This window comes from Lissotriton helveticus, chromosome 3_2, assembly GCF_964261635.1.
Source record: "Lissotriton helveticus chromosome 3_2, aLisHel1.1, whole genome shotgun sequence".
NCBI lineage: Eukaryota > Metazoa > Chordata > Amphibia > Caudata > Salamandridae > Lissotriton > Lissotriton helveticus.
This window is the reverse complement of record NC_136062.1, coordinates 476535905-476550858: the sequence shown is the minus strand read 5'-3', so window position 1 is coordinate 476550858 and position 14954 is coordinate 476535905. Positions and strand designations below refer to the sequence as shown.

General features: G+C 52.3%; 1 protein-coding gene across 3 annotated transcripts in view; it reads left to right on the top strand.

Annotated features, from left to right (window-relative positions):
- Positions 1-1350: 1350 nt before the first annotated feature.
- Positions 1351-14954, top strand: part of PHF21A (PHD finger protein 21A) — a 419360-nt gene continuing 405756 nt past the window's right edge. For all 3 annotated transcript variants that reach the window (XM_078684392.1, XM_078684393.1, XM_078684391.1), the window contains exon 1: positions 1351-1624. The gene's annotated coding sequence lies outside the window, so the exon portion shown is untranslated. The remainder of the gene's footprint in view (positions 1625-14954) is intronic.

The following is a 14954-nucleotide window of genomic DNA, read 5'->3' as shown; positions in this document are numbered from 1 at the left end:
AATTAACTTGGCTGAAGCAGCCTTTTTCAGATTTGCTGGCGAAGATTCCAGCAGCGCCCATTTGAATGGGCCAAACTGCAGGGGGTTGAGAGGGCTTGTGGCACGCTGTGATTTACAGGGCAGGGTCCCTAGACAGACCCTGCACTGTGAATCAGGCGCGAGCGACCATTCGGGTGAAAGTGCCTTCATGACTTTTATCTTGTGTAAGGAGTTAATCTGTTTTTTTTTTTTACAGAAACACACCTCTCATGTGTTTTAATTTGTGCTGCAACTGCTACAGAAGTAATTATGTATGATCATATTTTGCCCTTAGCCCCGCCCCTAGCCCCGCCCACTTGCCACACCTCTATTTTAATGAGTACCTGCACTTATTTTTCCCCATTTAAAGCACTGTGTACTCCTGACAGGTAAGGAAAACACCTATATTTTAATTTAGTCCAAGTACATGACAATAGACCCGATTCAGGCCTCAATAGAAGTCAATGGGAGAAATACATTAAAAAAATTCTCACTTTCCTCTTTTAAAAGGTTGGCATGTAGTGCATGGTAGTTCTATTTATGTAGCGCTTAATGCCGCTAAAAGGCACTGGCTTAGGATTTGTGAGAATCTTGAAAGACGTTAATGGGTGCAGTGATTGAAAGGAAATAATCTCGATGCAAAAGTGAATTAAAACCATAGTCCATGAATTACAATATTTAGTGGAAACAGTGCCTCTTTGGACACACCCCTTTTAGAGACCCCCCCCACACTTTTTTTAGTCGATATAAAGCGATTCATTTAGGAATTGTTAAACCGTCCCTAAAAACACCCATGGAACTCCTTGTATTTGGTAGTTTGGTTGACATTTCATTGGAATCAAAACAATCTATTTTGCTGACTTTCCATTATTTTTGTTTATCAGCCATGCAATGAAATGCAGGGCAGGTGGCACCACTACCTGTTTCCCAGTTTTCTCATAAATGCATTTTAAGAAGCTGTTTGTTTTAGGAAAGCCCTCTGTTGGAGCCATTGGCTGCACGCATGTCTCCTTGTACTACTTGTAGGAGGTGGTTGTAAATAAAGGGTTGTAGGTGAACGTGGCTCATTGCAGCCTCAGAAGTAACAGGCTGCTGGCGGTCCAAGCCAGTGCGCATGCGCATCCCTCCCGGCGTGCGCTCTCGAGGACTTTTGTCCCCGGCTGTAGGACGGCGTGAGCGCAGTGCGCCTGCGCGGCGCCCCAGAAGCCTGGCCCCGGCATGGCGGCGAGGCGGGCGGCGGCGCAGCGCGCAGGCGCGGAGGCCGGCCGCGCGGGGCCGCGCGCACCGTGTGTATGTGTGTAGTAGCGGCGGCGGCGCGCGCCGGCGGAGGGATCCCGCCCGGGTGATGAGGCTCGGGGGGTGAATGGATTGAAGAGTTCTTGTTTTTGTATCACAGTTTCTCTCTTTCGGGTGTTTTCCGCTCCCTCTCCCCGTCACCCGTTCCTGGCCCGGGGGGGCCGAGGGGGGCCCGCTGGGGGCCTGGAGCCGGGCCCGGTGCGGAGGGAGCCGAGGAAGGAGGCGCTGCGGGGCCCAGGACCAGGAGGCGCGGAGGAGGAGGAGGAGGAGCCCCCGGGGGGAGCGGGAGCCGTGCCCCCCCCGCAGACAGGTGCGGGCTGCTGTCCAGGGGGGAGGGGCTGGGGCTGTGAGGGGCGGGGGGGTCACTGGGAGGTGTCATTGTGGAGTTCATTATTATAGGGGCTGGGGGAGGGGGCAGTTATTTGGGGTTCAGTGCATGAGCACTTCAGGAGGCCTGGACTCTCTTTGGGGGGGGGGGTGCCATCCTGGGGAGGGGGCACCTGCCCTCCTGGGGGGTGGCGGGGGGGGAGGGGGGTGCACTTGTCCACTGGTACTTTTCTTATTCCTGGGTCGGGATCCGGGAGGGGAGGGGGGGTGCCAGGGAGGAGAGAGAGAGCATGGCAGGGGAGGGGCTGCAGGAGTGCACAGAGCAGGAGGAGGGGGCAGTGCCAGGAGGGGAGGGGCACCCAGGGCGGGAGGGGCACCCAGGGCACGAGGGTGGCATGCACAGGGCCCGGAGTGCAAACTTCAGGCAGCAGGAGAGAAGTGCCCGCAGGCATCAGGTGCACCCACCCCTGAGCCTCACCCTCTGGGCACCACGAGCATCTGATCTTGTGCCCCCCGGTGGATGGGGCCAGTGTGGGGGGCAGTGCACCCTGACATGAGGGTGACATGCATCCAACACTGCACAGGGCCCGGAGTGCAAACTTCAAGCAGAAGTGCCCGGAGGTATCGGGTGCACCCACCCCTGCCCACCTCTGAGCCTCACCCTCTGGGCACCATGAGCTTCTGATCTTGTGCCCCCCCCCACCCCCCCCGGTGGGTGGGGTCAGTGCACCCTGGGCATGAGGGTGGCATGCACAGGGCCCGGAGTGCAAACTTCAGGCAGCAGGAGAGAAGTGCCCGCAGGCATCAGGTGCACCCACCCCTGAGCCTCACCCTCTGGGCACCACGAGCATCTGATCTTGTGCCCCCCGGTGGATGGGGCCAGTGTGGGGGGCAGTGCACCCTGACATGAGGGTGACATGCATCCAACACTGCACAGGGCCCGGAGTGCAAACTTCAAGCAGAAGTGCCCGGAGGTATCGGGTGCACCCACCCCTGCCCACCTCTGAGCCTCACCCTCTGGGCACCATGAGCTTCTGATCTTGTGCCCCCCCCCACCCCCCCCGGTGGGTGGGGTCAGTGCACCCTGGGCATGAGGGTGGCATGCACAGGGCCCGGAGTGCAAACTTCAGGCAGCAGGAGAGAAGTGCCCGCAGGCATCAGGTGCACCCACCCCTGTCCTGCCCACTGCCGAGCCTGGCATCAGAGTGGCGCATGGCCCCCTGGGCACAGTGGACATCCGATCTTATGTCCCTCCCGGTGGGATGCACACGGTGCCATTCGTATTCCAGTCCAGCATGGGCAGCCGTGCTGGCACGGCGGTGACCCTGGCAGGTGAACTCTTACAGTGCCACCGAGAGCCCGTGGAGGGGGTAGGGCCAAGGGCACCGTTCATCCCGCCCAGAGGTGAACAACACAGCGGACTTTGTAAGGGGTTCCGAGTGAACTGCCGGGCAGCCTGGCACCCGGGTGGGACAAGGTACTTCTCACCTTCAATCTTAGAGACACAAGTTTGTAAAACAGATGTTTCTTTACTCACTGTACGGGGTGGTTGGGTTGCTGTTCGTTCCTTGTGCTTAACCCCTCCGGTGCTGGTATTGGAGGAATGTCGTTCTCTTAGCCCATAGAGTGCTGGCATTTTGGGGCGTGTTCGATCTGTGATGTTAAGTGTATTTGTAAAGTGCGCTATCGCCGCAATGGTACCCCGGCGCTCACCAGGTGTGTGTGCCTAACTCTGCTTTGACAGGTTGGTTAATTGTAAGGCCAGCTCTTCGGCGTCTTGCGGAATTTGAGAAGAGAGGAGAAGGCTTTCTCATATTTAGCCCATAGGATGTCTCTTGGCATTTCAGGGGTGTGTCGCTCCAGCCATCACACTGCTGTTTGTTTCCTGGGCTGAAGTTCTGTTTTCCATGCGCAGTGCTCCCCTCTCCTACCACCCATCACTGAAGTGGATGTGCCAAGATCTGCCACCCCCAGAGGGCTGGAGTTAGTGTGTTCTGGTTCTCTGTGCCAGGAACAGAGGACTCCTGCCCTGTGTCGCTGTACATTGTCATGCATTCGCCTTTGTGCTCCTCCGTAGATGATTCTGCAATCCTGTGCATCAGGCTCAGCAGTCTCCTTTAGGCATGAGATTGGGGAGAGAGTGTAGTGGGGTGGCACACTTCAGTTTCACGACCATCCATATCCTGTTGTAGAACCTTTGTACCCTGGGACATCGGATGTGCCATGGGATTCTCCAAAGAATAGAATCAACATTGTGTATACTTTATCACCTGCCATGCACGGTATCCCCCGTGGCTTGTGGTGCACAGTATCCCCCTTGGCTTGTGGTGCACAGTATCCCCTTGGCCTGTGTTGCACAGTACCCCCTTGTACAGTAAATGTACAGGAATTTATATAGCGCAAAAATCACCGAGCGGTTTCTAAGCGCTTGCTTAGGGAACCCGTCCTGGTATTCCCCTGTGAGATAACCCCGGCAGGGTATCCGCAAGGTGAAAGCCAGGCATCCCGCCGCGAGGGGCCGTTGTGGAGATTAAGCAAGCTATTGCCCAGAGTCGCAGAGTGTGAACCCGTGAATCGAGTAGGCACCGGAGCGAGAATTGTCGAGTCCATGGACATTTTAGGACTCAAGACCCCGCCGAGCCGGGAATTGAACCCTGGTCCCGGGCTGACCTCTGCTTCCAGGTCTGCCTCCTCTAACCAGTGAGCCACACTTCTCCACGCCTTGGCCTGTGTTGCACAGTATTCCCTTGGCCTGTGTTGCACAGTATTCCCTAGCTTCTGTCATATAAAGCTCCCTTGAACACAGTGCAGGCCACTGTTCTGCTCTAGTGACAGGCAGGCTCCTATCTTGTTAATGGGGCTCGTCACGGGGTGGAAGGTGTTGGGGTGATGCCTTCCTTCAGAGGCAGCATGCAGGGTCCACCTTGGTCATTTGCAGCAGCTTGTCTCTGCTTGTTTCTCTGTTCTTCGTGTCTCTATGCCTTTGCATCTGAGAGGACGTGGCCTTCGAATCGTGTGAGCATCTTGGTAGCCTGTGTACACGTGGTCCTGGAATAACCTGGCAGGCTTTCTATTCATGATCCTGGCAGTTTATGTATATCCTATCATACTCTCTGTACACATGATTCCTGGCACAGCCTGGCAGCTCGTGTGCACTTGAATCCTGACTGGCTGTGTATACATGATCCTATCACAGCCTATGTACACATGATCCTGGCATCCCGTGTACCCATGATCCTGGCAGCTTGTGTACAGATGATCCTGGCAGCTGGGCGTGCTTGATCCTGGCACGGCCTGTGTTTACATGATCCTGGCACAGCCTGTGTATACATGATCCTGGCACAGCCTGGCAGCCTGTGTATACATGATCCTGGCAGCCTGTGTACACATGATCCTGGCAGCCTGTGTACACATGATCCTGGCAGCCTGTGTACACATGATCCTGGCAGCCTGTGTATACATGATCCTATCACGGCTTCTGTACACATGATACTGGCACAGCCTGGCAGCCTGTGTACACATGATCCTGGCAGCCTCTGTACACAAGATCCTGGCACAGTCTGTGTGCACGTGATCCTGCCACAGTCTGTGTGCACGTGATCCTGGCAGGCTGTGTTCACATGATCTTGGCAGAGCCTGGCAGCCTGTGTACACACGATCCTGGCAGCCTGTGTACACGTGATACTGGCAGAGCCTGGCAGGCTGTGTACACATGATCCTGGCAGCCTGTGTTTACATGAGCCTGGCAGGCTGTGTCGTTGTGCTATAGACCACGTAGCCTGGGATGGGACTGGGAGCTGTCTAGCCACACACCACGTAGCCTGGGATGGGACTGGGAGCTGTCTAGCCACACACCACGTAGCCTGGGATGGGACTGGGAGCTGTCTATCCACACACCACGGAGCGTGGGATGGGACTGGTAGCTGTCTATCCACACGCCATGGAGCCTGGGATGGGACTGGGAGCTGTCTATCCACACACCACGGAGCGTGGGATGGGACTGGGAGCTGTCTATCCACACACCACGGAGCGTGGGATGGGACTGGGAGCTGTCTATCCACACACCATGGAGCCTGGGATGGGACTGGGAGCTGTCTGTCCACACGCCATGGAGCCTGGGATGGGACTGGGAGCTGTCTATCCACACACCATGGAGCCTGGGATGGGACTGGGAGCTGTCTGTCCACACGCCATGGAGCCTGGGATGGGACTGGGAGCTGTCTATCCACACACCACGGAGCGTGGGATGGGACTGGGAGCTGTCTATCCACACACCACCGAGCCTGGGATGGGACTGGGAGCTGTCTATCCACACACCGTGGAGCCTGGGATGGGACTGGGAGCTGTCTATCCACACACCGTGGAACCTGGGATGGGACTGGGAGCTGTCTGTCCACACACCGTGGAGCCTGGGATGGGACTGGGAGCTGTCTATCCACACACCGTGGAGCCTGGGATGGGACTGGGAGCTGTCTATCCACACACCGTGGAGCCTGGGATGGGACTGGGAGCTGTCTATCCACACATAATGGAGCCTGGGATGGGACTGGGAGCGGTCTATCCACACACTATGGAGCCTGGGATGGGACTGGGAGCGGTCTATCCACACACTATGGAGCCTGGGATGGGACTGGGAGCTGTCTATCCACACACTATGGAGCCTGGGATGGGACTGGGAGCGGTCTATCCACACATAATGGAGCCTGGGATGGGACTGGGAGCTGTCTGTCCACACGCCATGGAGCCTGGGATGGGACTGGGAGCTGTCTATCCACACACCATGGAGCCTGGGATGGGACTGGGAGCTGTCTGTCCACACGCCATGGAGCCTGGGATGGGACTGGGAGCTGTCTATCCACACACCATGGAGCCTGGGATGGGACTGGGAGCTGTCTATCCACACACCATGGAGCCTGGGATGGGACTGGGAGCTGTCTTATCCACACACCATGGAGTCTGGGATGGGACTGGGAGCTGTCTATCCACACATAATGGAGCCTGGGATAGGACTGGGAGCTGTCTATCCACACACCATGGAGCCTGGGATGGGACTGGGAGCTGTCTATCCACACACTATGGAGTCTGGGATGGGACTGGGAGCGGTCTATCCACACACCACGGAGCGTGGGATGGGACTGGGAGCTGTCTATCCACACACCACCGAGCCTGGGATGGGACTGGGAGCTGTCTATCCACACACTGTGGAGCCTGGGATGGGACTGGGAGCTGTCTATCCACACACCGTGGAACCTGGGATGGGACTGGGAGCTGTCTATCCACACATAATGGAGCCTGGGATGGGACTGGGAGCGGTCTATCCACACACTATGGAGCCTGGGATGGGACTGGGAGCTGTCTATGCACACACTATGGAGCCTGGGATGGGACTGGGAGCTGTCTATCCACACATAATGGAGCCTCTGATGGGACTGGGAGCTGTCTGTCCACACGCCATGGAGCCTGGGATGGGACTGGGAGCTGTCTGTCCACACGCCATGGAGCCTGGGATGGGACTGGGAGCTGTCTATCCAAGTCAAGTCAAGTCAGAGAATTTATATAGCGCGCTACATACCCAGAGGGTCTCAAGGCGCTTGAGGAGGGGTGGGGAATTACTTGTCAAATATCCACGTTTTAAGTTGCTTTCTGAATGCTAGGTGGTTCTGGGTAAGGCGAAGGTAAGTGGGAAGTGAGTTCCAGGTTTTAGCTGCCAGGTAGGAGAAGGATCTACCTCCCATGGTGGTTTTGTTGATGCGAGGTACAGTGGCAAGGGCTTGGTTGGATGATCGTAGCTGGCGGGAGGGGGTGTAGAAGGACAGTCGTGTGTTGAGGCATTCTGGTCCGATTTCGTAGAGTGCTTTGTGTGCGTGGGTTAGGAGCCGGAAAGTGATCCTCTTATTGACGGGAAGCCAGTGGAGGTTTTTCAGGTGACCAGAGATATGTTCTTTACGCGGGATGTCTAATATGAGCCTGGCTGAGGCGTTTTGGATTCGTTGGAGTTTTTTCTGGAGTTTAGCGGTAGTACCGGCGTAGAGGGTGTTTCCATAGTCCAGTCGGCTCGTGACCAGAGCGTGGGTGACCGTTTTCCTAGTTTCGGTGGGGATCCAACGAAATGTTTTTTTGAGCATGCGAAGAATGTTGAAGCAAGATGAAGAAACGGCGTTGACTTGTCTGTTCATCGAAAGGGAGGAATCCAGGATGACGCCCAGGTTCCGTGCGTGGTCTGTCGGGATGGGTGCTTTTCCAAGGGCTCCACACACCATGGAGCCTGGGATGGGACTGGGAGCTGTCTATCCACACACCATGGAGCCTGGGATGGGACTGGGAGCTGTCTATCCACACACCATGGAGTCTGGGATGGGACTGGGAGCTGTCTATCCACACATAATGGAGCCTGGGATGGGACTGGGAGCTGTCTATCCACACACCATGGAGCCTGGGATGGGACTGGGAGCTGTCTATCCACACACTATGGAGTCTGGGATGGGACTGGGAGCTGTCTATCCACACGCCATGGAGCCTGGGATGGTACTGGGAGCTGTCTATCCACACGCCATGGAGCCTGGGATGGTACTGGGAGCTGTCTATCCACACACCACCGAGCCTGGGATGGGACTGGGAGCTGTCTATCCACACACTTTGGAGCCTGGGATGGGACGGGGAGCTGTCTGTCCACACACTTTGGAGCCTGGGATGGGACGGGGAGCTGTCTATCCACACACCATGGAGCCTGGGATGGGATTGGGAGCTGTCTATCCACACACCATGGAGCCTGGGATGGGATTGGGAGCTGTCTATCCACACACTATGGAGCCTGGGATGGTACTGGGAGCTGTCTATCCACACACTATGGATCCTGGGATGGGACTGGGAGCTGTCTATCCACACACCATGGAGCCTGGGATGGGACTGGGAGCTGTCTGTCCACACACTTTGGAGCAAGGGACAGATGCACGGGGAGCAAACTTTGGCTGGCCTTTTCAAAGCTCCTGCGGTCTCTGGGTAAGACCCAAGAACCCTCCTTGTTTAGGATATTGTCATGGCTTTAAGCGAAATTGAAAAACGGGGGTGTGTGGGGGGGATTAGGGGCATGACCGATGTAATTAAGGGCGTGGCTTGAAAATACGTGAGCTAAAAATCTGTGCCTAGCATGGATATTGTTCTTTTCCTCTGCGGCCTGTTGGAGGCCTCAGGCCTGCAGTCACCAAGCAGAGGCGGTGTCAGCAGCTGGGAGGCCAGGGGCCACAGGAAGAATGACCTAGGAACTTTGGACAGGGCACCCAGTGGGCGTGGGCGTGGTGGGTACGCCGTGTGCCATCTTCACCAAGGGCATCGTTCATCATTCGTCCGAGTTACTTACTCAACACTGTTCATCGCCTCATGCCACCTCGAAAGCACATGAGTCACGTCCCCTGTTTTCCAAGCCGAGAATGGCGCCCTGCAGGTGAATTTGTAGTAATTAATTTCCCCAGCGTCGCCAAGAGAAGTCCTGGAGAGTTGTTCCACAAAAGCTGGACGTGGGCCTCTCTCAGCCAGCCTGCCCTGGGGGTGGCACCCCCACCCCCATATTTGCCCGGGAGCTGGGTAGGAGGGGCCGTGAGCACGCTGGTTATTGTTCACTGATTCTGCCTTGTAAGTGATCTGTGCGCTGTTGCCTGTGCGGGTTTGAGTCTGCAGGGAAGGGATGGCTCAGTGTGGGTCTGCGGGGCAGGGATGGCTCTGTGGGGGTGGTCTGTAGGGCAGGGATGGCTCTGTGTGGGTCTGCAGGGCAGGGATGGCTCTGCAGGGATGGCCCTGTGTGGGTCTGCAGGACAAGAGCTAGATTTATCAACTGCATGTCTCATATATCTAACTGGATGCATAACAATTATCTACAACTTAATGTCTGCAAGACCAAAGTGATTCTATTTGGCAAATCACAATCATTCTGGTCAACGGCATGGTGGCCCACCAGCATAGGTCTCTGCCCCACACCAAAATCTACAGTGCGAAATCTTGGGATTATAATAGATGATAAGCTATCCATGAAAGACTATGTAAATCAGACACTAACCTTAAGCTATTGCACCATGAGAATACTACGAAAGATCTTCCAATGGATTTCACCGGAATCCAGGAAAATGAGGGTTCAGGGTCTAATTATTTGCAGATTATATTATGGTATTTCCCTCATGACCTCCATTAATGAAGACCTATATACGAGGCTGCAGGTAGTGCAGAACATCGCCGCCAGACTAGTTTTGAATCTTCCTTCCCGATCCCCTTCGGTACCCACCCTGAGAGCACTGCACTGGATTCCAATTGAGAAGCGTACCTGCTTCAAACTTATGTGCATCGCACATAAGGCCCTGCACGAAGCAAGGCCAAACAATTTGTCCAAGAGACTCTGGTAGTACTCGCCAAGGAGAAACCTTTGATCTGAAGGGAAACCTCTTCTCACACCTCTGAGAGTGCACACCGCCAGAAATGGTGGCAGGTCCTTCTCTCACCTGATCCCTCCCCACCAACAATGGAATAAGCTCCCTACACATATTCGTGCCATCTCAGACCATATACAATTTAACCCGTTTACCGTGGCCGAAAATCTGCCGCGGTGGCTTTGAAGAGTGGGCGGGGCCGCGTCAGCCAACGTACGTGTGCAGCTCTACGGAGGTAGTGCTCGCGACGGCCGTTGGCCGACAGAAGCAGCGAACAGGTTAAAAAGCAGCTAAAAACAGGGCTATTCTAAATCCAGTGTTTTCATATCGTAGGTGATATGTGTGCTTTACAAATGGTCATAACATAACATGGGTCTGCATGGCAGGGCATAGCTCTGTGGTCTTGCCCTTCGTGGTGAACTGGACTCTTTGATGAAGTAACCAAACCTCCTCTCAGCCCTTTTCCGACACTGTGACTTTTATGCATAGTTATCCAGTTGTGATCTCTGACATTTCACGTATTTGGTTGTAACATTTCATATATTTGGTCTGTTCACGACAATTTCTTCCCCTTTGGTCAGAAATTCTTGAACCCAATTGGTTGGGTGCACATTTTCCACACCTTCCTTGCATTATTTTCTTTTAATTAAATGTACATGTAGCTGTGAAAAGTTAGAGCTGAATGCTTCAGAGCTGTTCATTAAGGCAATCCTATTTTTTGGTTCCTCTCAGGAGACCTTGGGAAGAAGAGTTTCTAATGTCATCTCAGTGATGCATTCATTACGGCTGAATACCCGCCAATAGAAACACGTAAATACGTTTTCATGCTGGCCTGCATGTCGACTTGTAAAATGCATACAGCTTATTTACGTGCCCGAGGGACGGATATCCTGCTCTCTCAGTCTCCATTAAAATATAAACAAATTGTAATTTTTTTAGAGCCTCCATCACTGTGATCATCTCAGATGAAGTCACTTTATGGTTCTTCTGCAGAGCTTGGCACCTATGAACTAGAGATGTTTTAACCTGGCAGCGCGGAGGTACCCAGGGGCGTACAGTGGGGTACAGTTTATGCATCAATACATTCACCCTGGTTTGCTATATAAAGCCATCAGGGACTCTATCAAGGATCCTCTCATGAACATTGCTCAGACATCGCAGTGACCTACTCAGATCAGGTTGGTGTAGAACCACAGCAAGTCACAAACTTATGTAATTGCATGGACCCGCTTCCCTCTCGGGGTACACGGTGGGTATTAAAAGATCTACTGTGGCAACGGTGGACACCTTCCCTTACAGCCGTGCCAGAAAAGCAACAATTCTGGAAGTTGGAAATCAGATGTAAACAATGCAGCTTATTTATTCCAGGAAAGTATGCAGAAAAGTACCGAAATGGCACACGGTGGGCGAAGACTTGTCTTGTAGGTAAATCGCTGGGTCCAGAAAGATGTGGAGGCTTCGCTCCAGACTAGCGCCCTTGATCAGGGAGCTGAGGTGCTCTCCTATCCCTCGAAGATTGGAGGGTCTCGTTTCTCACATTGAGCGTGCTCCTATCCCTCTGAGGTTGGATGGGCTCGTTTCTTGCATTGAGTGCATACCTATCCCTTTAAGATTGAAGGGGCTTGTTTCTCGCATTGAGGGCATTGCTTTACCTTGAAGATTAGAGGGCCTTGTTTCTCGCATTGAGCGCACTCCTAACCCTTTAAGATTGGAGGGCCTTGTTTATCTCATTGAGCGCACTCCTAACCCTTTAAGATTGGAGGGCCTTGTTTCTCTCATTGAGCGCTCTCCTAACCCTTTAAGATTGGAGGGCCTTGTTTCTCGCATTGAGCGCACTCCTAACCCTCTAAGATTGGAGGGCCTTGTTTCTCGCATTGAGCGCACTCCTAACCCTTTAAGATTGGAGGGCCTTGTTTCTCGCATTGAGCGCACTCCAAACCCCTTCAGATGGGACGGCCTTGTTTCTCGCATTGAGCGCACTCCAAACCCCTTCAGATGGGACGGCCTTGTTTCTCGCATTGAGCGCACTCCAAACCCCTTAAGATGGGACGGCCTTGTTTCTCGCATTGAGTTTATTCCTAACCCTCGAAGATTGGAGGGGCTTGTTTCTCACATTGAGCACACTCTTTTACCTTAATAATTGGAGGGACTCGTTGTAGTGTCTTGCGATGTTTTATAACAGAACACTTTTGGCACCTAACGGACTCCATAGTGCTGTGATGTAAGTGCTAGAGCACAGTGCCATGAAAGCTTGTTTTAGAATGTTGAGTTCACAGTTACACGCAACAAAATAAATACGTGTAATACTAGACTCTGTGTGTGCCATAGTCATTGGCGGGTACCAAGGATGGGAAGATGCTACAAGTGGCGATGAGATAGGGGATAAGTAACCCTCTAAGGTTTGAGGGGCTCGTTTGTCACATTGCATTAGGACATAAGCCAGTGACTAAGTTTCCGTTGTTCTGTGCTCCTCTGCACTGCTAAGTCCTCAGATCTCCACAATCGCTCGTGCAGTCCTGGTATTCAGAGCTTCATCCTCAACTCAATGGTACTTCAATTTTGCTTACTCCGCTTATTTACTAACTCGACCTAGAAAATATACGCAGTTCCATAAATAAAACTAAGGATCGGCCCCCTTAAAAGGACAGATAAAATATAATTTCATGTTTATGACATAAAATCAGTAAAGGCGTTTCCTTCTAGAGCAGCATCGACCCTCAGTTTTCCAAATCAGCCTTAATCCCAGATTCACTTCACAGAAGTAAGATCTGTGTCTAGGATTCTCACCCCTTCATTGCAGCGCTTTTAAAAGCCTGTTCTTGCTCTACAGGTGTCTGTGAGGTCCCACGCCAGACCATTTGGAGCTCGTGCTCTCATACATACTGTACTTTTACAACATCAGCCATATATATTTACGCCCTAAATAAAAGCATGGGAGACAGAAGCAATACACCCCGCTGCTGCTGTGTCCTTGTACTGACGTGGGATTCCGAGTTTTAATTGCTCAATAAACTTTTTGGGGATTCGTTTTTAGTTGTTCCTCTCACAAAGCTACCAGATTTCTTCTTTTGACAGTGTTCTTCATTTGTATTAAACATCTCCAAATTCACTATTAATGTCAGATTGCACTTTCAGAGATTGAGTGGCATGGACCTTATAATCAAAACAAGCTCTGTTGTTAAAACTGGCATTTATCGCCTTCAAGTTATCTGGCCGCGCCCTGGATTACCAAGGCTGTGAATTGTTGTTTTTTTTAGTATAGTTTTATAATTTTGTGAATCCCAATTACCAGACGTTGATGTCTTCACTTTTCCTTGCAGTCCATCCACTTCTGGGGCGTACTCATTTGTGCAAGGGGGTAGAGAATCTTGCATAATGCTCATCTTTTATAAGCAAGCATTTTATTTTCATAATTTTACCTACGGAATTGAAACAAAATATTGAATGCTCCGAATAGTAAAGTTTTTTTTTTTTGTAAAACTATTGAAGAAAGTAAATACCAGTAATCTCCCACTTTTGAGACAGTGCGAGCACCCATGTAAATGGAGACCACTCCCTTTTGTCTGAACTAAGAGAGCCATAAAGGTACATGGCTTTTCTTCTTTTCACCTGCAGGTGCAGTCTCTCACGTTGCAAATAACGCCGGTCTCCTTGCTGTAGACTGAGTGATATATGATTTGGCAAGAAATAGTAGATGTCGACTGGTGCACCTACTCAGTCTCCTACATTTCTACATGTTCTTGACACACGCACACTTCTGCTTGATTTTCATAATTTCTCCTCGATTTTCATTGCTGCTGTTAGACTTTAGTGAATACAGTGCACTTGGTGTGGTGTCTGGAGACCTGTAATCTAACTCTGACTGCTTTGTACACATTGTGTGATCTTGCGCAGATGACTTTATTTCCCATTACTCTGTTACCCATGTAAACTGTGAAACAGGCTAAGGGTTTGCTTTCCTCAGATCTTGAGAGCTAACCTAATAGTAATCTAAGGGCCCAAAATGTGTACCTCTTCGTTGAAAGCAGCTTCCCTTTTGAAATCCGTGCCAGCTCTGGTACACGTGTGCTGCTTGCCTGACAAAGCTCTTTGGTGGCCAAGGTAATGGCCAGCCTTCATGTCCTGCTAAACATAAACCCCAGGTCATCAGCATCAAGCACACAGATGGATAGTTGCCGCCCTGTTGAAGGTCTGTGCTGGATGGTGGAGCAGTGACCAGCAAACGTTACCTTCCACCAGCTGGTGCCAAGAGCTTTCCTGAGCCAAGGCCTGATCTAATGGGGCCTCTCGATGTGACCCCCCTAGGAACATCAGCGGGTGAGAGTCTTTGCCCTAAAATATTCCATGACCAACAACAGGTGGCGGCTCTGTTTCAGAGGTTAACAGTGAGCAGCAACACAAAGGCTTCATAACAGATCCCAAAGCTTCATGGTGAACCAATCCCTGTCTCATCCTGCGCGGGTCATTCTGAGGGTTCCTCGGGGTTCAGCGCTTTCACCCACGCTCTTCAACCTGTTCATGGAGCCTCTGACAAAAAAAACTGAAATCATCCAGCATTCACTATCACATGTATGTGGATGATACCCAACTAAACCTGAAGATCGCCTCCCCTGCGGACATCCAGTCCCTCAACTCAGTCCTACTGGAAACACAAAGCTGGCTGACACGTAACCACCTGAAGCTTAATGCTCTCAAAACTGAATTCCTCTTAATCGCACCGCTCAAGCAAGCTCCAGTCATGGAACAATGGTTGAAGCAGCGTACTGCTCTTAACTGTAGACCTCACCTTGTTTATTCGGCAACCTCTCTGGGTGTTATTTTTGACAAAAGTTTAAACATTCAGAAGCACATCAGTTCCCTCACCAAAGGAGCGAACTTTCAACTCCGCATCCTAAGGAA